This window comes from Anneissia japonica, unplaced genomic scaffold, assembly GCF_011630105.1.
Source record: "Anneissia japonica isolate Jap-2015-1 unplaced genomic scaffold, ASM1163010v1 scaffold288291_len444093_cov181, whole genome shotgun sequence".
Lineage (NCBI taxonomy): Eukaryota > Metazoa > Echinodermata > Crinoidea > Comatulida > Comatulidae > Anneissia > Anneissia japonica.
In genome coordinates, this window is record NW_022731168.1 from 248,520 (window position 1) to 254,400 (window position 5,881).

Sequence of the window (5,881 nt, forward strand, 5' to 3'; positions counted from 1 at the left end):
TTTGTTTTTTGTGATTTGTTTGTTCTCTATCTGTTGTTTTGACACTGCGCCTTGAGCACCAATTTTTGGTGGTGATGTTTGCGCTTTAAAAATCGTTATTATTATTATTATTATTATTATTATTACTACTGCGAATCTTGTTATTTTTATTAAATCAGGTTAAAATCAATATATCAAATCTATCAGAATTTTATTTTGTTCAGTGGTAAAGAGCTTTTCACATGATTTTTTTTATTGTGGAAGGCAATATACCAGAATCTGTGGTCAAGTATTTCTACACAAAAACCTTAAGGACCAACTCCGACCACCCCCTCAGTGTTTTGCATGTAGCAAGGCCCCATCCAAGATTTTTCTCTGACTCCCCTCCTGAAAGCTGCTACAAAAATTCAAGATTAATAGCATTACATGAAAAACTCAACATCCCAAAGTCCCAGCACTCAGGGTTTCAGCTCATGGTGAGTAGAGTAAATTTTGTGTTATGAAATTAGAGAGGAAATTCATTGCTAAATTTGTAGTAAATATAACCTTACATTTCAATCCCCCATGTTCAAATCCTACAGTACACCGAGGTTTGTGGTCACCATCAAAAGCAAGATCAGACATCTTACCTCTTCTGGGGATAACCCAGAACATCCACCGATTACAAACTCTTGAAGATAGGTCTGCCCTTCCTTCTTCATCTTTAATCATCTCAAAATTGTTTATCTGGGAGAAAAAAAAAACCATTATTATTTCAGTTGCAATAGGACTTTATGGACAATTTGTTTCTTTACAAAATTTATTCATTATAACATTTCTTAAAATTCATCAATAAGGTATGTAAAATGTAAAAATAATGTATAAATATAATGAGATGTAGAGAATGAAATTAAAATGATGTTGAAAAACCTCCTTGTTTTATGGAGTTCAGATCATTGGATACTGTTGTAACACCTCATTTAACAGTTTATAAAGCCTTTTCATCACTGATTTTTGGTCTACTGAGTTCTGTGAATTAGTATACAATACAACATGGTTTGATGTTCCTGAGGTTTTGGATAATTAGATATACCACTAGTCATCCAACTAAATCAAGGATATTGTTAATTATTATTATAGACTATGTGTGAACACTTAGTGGTGGTGCCTTAAGTGTCGGGGACTGAGGACATTAACTATAAATATTAATTTTTCAAACAAGGTTTACTGTTCATTTCAGAACACCACATTTTGTATCCTTCAACCATAAAATCACCACCCTGACACCCCCGGCTAGAGACCTGGTCCTAGCTAGCCTCCTGGTTTGGAAGTTCTTTGGACATCCAATCAGCAAATTTTGAAGCTATTGTATAGAATGAACAATCCAATGAGGTCTTCGGTAGTAAAATATATAAATTAAACTCACATCATAATCCCTCACAATTTCATACAGAAACTGATCTGGGTTCCAGGCTGTACGTACTTGACGATTGCTTACCATATCAAATATTGTTACAGAAGTACCTGTAACAGATAATAAATTATCAACAATTGTTTGTATATATACTTACTATCTATAATTGGCATCTATTTTAAATGTTTTAATCTACAACAGATAAAGAATAAGTGACTTTCACTTCAATTTGGATAAATAAATGCTATAAAATGCTGTCAGTTATGGATGAATTTCCATTTCCCCCACCCCCACTATTTGGCAAGTGACAATGACTATTACTAGTTTAAACCTATTGAGGTGGAGTGTTAGGGCAAATGGTTCATATACCTAGATATTATTTTTTTTAACTACTTTAACAAGACAATGCTTGTTTTCCTGAAAACCTAGAAAATTTTTCTACGGTATATTTTGTATTTTGCTTTTTTTAAAATTATTTGTTATTAGAACATGTGACCTCAAAATCCTAAAATGGCTCTGACAACCAGGTCGCCCTAACCTCTGGTCTATGCTATAGGGCCAAGCCCTGTGTTATGTCACTGATGTTTATGATTAACAAATTTTAAAGTTGAAATACACATGGGCTTGAGTATTGGCAGAGCTTGAAGCCAACTAGCAGTGCTGAGGCCGCAGGGTAGTGCTCTGTAGGTCCACGATTTCTGAGCACTTCAGATGCATACAACATTTATAGATTGAGTTTTATTATTATTTTTCGTTCAGTGATATTTATCTCAAGATCCGTAGAGAATACCATCAGTAATACTGGATCGGAAATAGCACTAGGATTTGCCCGACAGGGGTAGACTATAAGAAAAAAAATGTATAAACATACTTTCCTCCTGTGATAGTGCTAGTTCTGGCGAAATCGGTCTGAAATTTCAAAAAAGGCAACAAATTATTAGTATAATAATAATAATAATAAAAACTTTATATAACTACGGAAACACTTGTTAACTGCAATGGTGTTTTCCAACAAGGCCGTAAAAGGCATTGTACAACTCAACAAAACAGAAATTAAAACAAAAAGGTAAAAACAGACTAATTAAAAAAAAAAAGAAAATCACATTAGGGCCTAGTGAAATAAACTTAATTACATTAACTAAACAGAATTATCATAAATAAACTTACATAATTAACCATAATACTTTAATTGATTTTTATTTTCATTTTAAAATTGGAAATTTTTTTTGAGTTTTTTTCAGTTCTTAACCACTAGTATTATTATTATTATTATTATTATTTATTGGCTATTCATATGTTAGTGGCAAAGCCATTGTTTTTAAGTTATCCAATCTCAAGTAAACGAACCTTTAATGATAATCGCAGATCGATTTAGTATTAGTCCATTATACAATGTCTAGTAAAAACTCCTCTTATTACAAGCCCGGTAGGCCAGTGATCAATTATAAACTATTGCTAATATTATCATTTTGCGCACACTTGGCGCTATTTAAGAAATGCTTGTACTTATAATGGATAATGCTGAGTCATTGACTACCACAAAATGGTTCAAATAATAAATTTCAGCCTACGAATATAGTTATGTTCAGAGGGTACTCTTCCGTCTGAAGTAAAGTTCCAACAGACGTGAAGTCAAGAAGCTTTCCTAAAATTGTCAACCCTGCATTCTGATAGAACTTCCGATAGTTTCCACACGAAAACATAGGGTATATAGTTCTTTCTACTTCATTTAAACGGGTGCATACAATGCACCGTTGGTCCGAAGGCCCGTTGGCCAGAATTAGTGACTTTTCTTCCAGGAATGCAGGTTATACGGCAGTAAATTCCCCCTAGAAAATGTGTGTTCCCCCAGTTTGCTGCCCCACTCCCCCAACCAGAAGGGTAGAGAAAAACACAATTCGTCGGGGAGAAAAAAAAAAAAAATATATATATATATGTATTTTCTACATATTAGTAGACTATTTAGAATCCATTGAATAACCCTTTGAAACCCCTAAATTGTCACATTTTCCGAGGCACCCCTGACACACGACCATGTCCACTTTGCTCTTGTCGGGAACTTGCCACCCACTCCCCCCTCTAGCCCTTCATTTCCCCCCGCCCCCCAGATGCTTTCGCCACCACTGTCAATGTGTCTACTATGTAAATAAATCTGATAAGGTTTTCCAAACACTGGATGGAAGTTACTTGAATCCCCCTATTGTTATTAAAATCTTTTGTCTCCTTCTTAAAAATTAGGAAATTATACTTACATTCACTTGGAATCTTTTCAATTTCTAATAATTTGTTAAAAATATATACAAACTGAGCTGACAAGTCATGCTAGCAATAATTGTATATTGTTAGCCAATATAGACCTACATGGTGGTCCCGAACATGTGTTTTCAAAAAATATATTTTTGTCTATATTTGAATTAATTACTTATGACCAATGGACGTTCGGACCAAAGGCCCTTCAGACCAACGGACCTTCGGACTAAAGGCCTTTTGGACCACAGGACCTTGGGACAAATGCACTAACTCCGTTTAGACAGCCTTCTGTCTGAAGTAAAGTTTCGACCGACATAAATTCAAGAACATTTCCTAATAATTGTTGATCCTGCATTAATGATAGAACTTCCGATGAGTGTCCACACGATGCTAACCTATGTTATAGTTCTTTCTACTTCATTAGTTGTGCTCAGACATCCTTCTGTCTGAAGTAAAAGTTCCGACAGGCATCGGAATTGAGTGTCCACATGATGCTAACCAAGGGCATATGGTCATTCTACTGCACTTCATTAGTTATGTTCAGACTACTGTATAATACCTTACGCCTGAAGTACAGTTAAGACAGACGTAAAATTTGTTATGCACATTACTTCTGACCAGTGTCCACATGATGCTTACCCAGGGCATAATGTTCTTTTACTTCAAAGCTATTTTTAAAGCTTATAAGAAGTAACTTTTTATGCAAATTTTCTGAAAAGGATAATCCCTACTTTTGTTGTCTCTCATTGTCCCACTGGTTATTTCGCACACAAATTCTTGAAAATGTATATAGTTATGAAAACAACATAGTAAAATTCATAATCCGAGTATCGAAATGCACGCCATCTTGAGGGATTCAATATTTTAACATTAATTATGTCAGGAATGAAAAATTATCCATATCTGCAAGCTTATATTCACAAGTACTGTACAAAAAAGTGTTTAACCAATGAAAACATGTGACATAGCTATGAATAAACTAAAGATATCAAAGCATTCTTACCCTACTGATAATTTTTCCTCCACCCACTTTTTCTACTGGGGAGCCTGCCCCCCCCCCACTTTTGTGACTGTTCCCAGTGACAAACATTTTACGAATGCTGTATTATTGGTGATCCGCTACACTAGCGGATCACCTCTTGTTATTGTCAGGATCATAAGCTTTTCAACGCGCTCAGTCATGCGTGACGTCATCTACGTGCAATTTTGCGTTTTTACATTATCGATCATATCAGCCCAACCAATTGCCATTTCGAAATCGTATTAAGTGAGCATTAACTTTGGGTTAATATTGAATGTACTGTACCCTAATTTTACGCGTGCGCTTATTGACGCGTGCGCACGCGTGCGTCAAAATTTCAAAATCCTTGAAATCACTTTTTGACTAAATTAGAGCACGTTTAATGCCATTTTGAGCATTTCAAAATTTTTCATAATTTTCCACTACGCGCGCGCACTTTTACTTGCGCAGTACGTATGGAAGTTAGAAATTAGGTTTTTTTTACATCTTTTGGGTTCCTGAAATTGTTTTCACAAATTTGCATTCTTTTCGGTCATCTTTTGGCCAATAAAATAGGTATCTTTACGCGTATTTGTGCCGCTATACAGTGAAATTATGCTAAAATCAGACCTATTTTTAATCAGTTATATCTCCTTAGGTTGAAAGGTGACCCCCAATTTTTATTACATATTCTGAAAGCACGTAAGTTGTAAATATGATTTTATAGATCATAATGGATGATCGGACATTGTGACGTCATCATATTGGCATCTGAATTCAAAGAAAGTGAATTATAGCTACGACGTCATTTTTGAAAATACGCATTTGAGCGTATCTCGCTTATCGTCGATCGTCTTCCAACTTTGAGTATGTTATAGCTGAGACAATTCTCTTTCATATATTTGACTTCTTTTAAAATTTTGGTGAAAAAAATTGTTTTTTCTGACCCCCTCATTTCTCTTTCTTCAAAACGTTGATGAGCCCATATAATCTTAACCATTCGTCATTTCTAAATCATATTAGGTGAGCATAAGCTTCAGGTCAAGGTTAAATGTTATGTACCTTAATTTTCCGTTCGCGCTTTTTAGCGTGCACGTACGCGTGCGTCAACATTTATAAATGCATAAAACCATGAATATTTTGAATCAGTTATAGCTCCTTAGGATAAAAGGCTGTCTCTTATACCCATCTAGATCTGTATAAGAGACAGGCCTAACCAATTGCCATTTTGGAATCGTATTAAGTGAGCATTAACTTTG

General features: G+C 34.9%; 1 long non-coding RNA gene across 1 annotated transcript in view; it reads right to left on the reverse strand.

Moving 5' to 3' along the window:
• The window catches only part of LOC117115229, an 11,292-nt gene that overhangs the window by 1,788 nt on the left and 3,623 nt on the right, over positions 1-5,881 (reverse strand). Inside the window, exons 2-4 of the long non-coding RNA XR_004446514.1 lie at positions 2,244-2,281; positions 1,385-1,482; positions 609-705 (exon numbers count right to left, since the gene is read on the reverse strand). This is a non-coding gene — a long non-coding RNA (uncharacterized LOC117115229). The remainder of the gene's footprint in view (positions 1-608; positions 706-1,384; positions 1,483-2,243; positions 2,282-5,881) is intronic.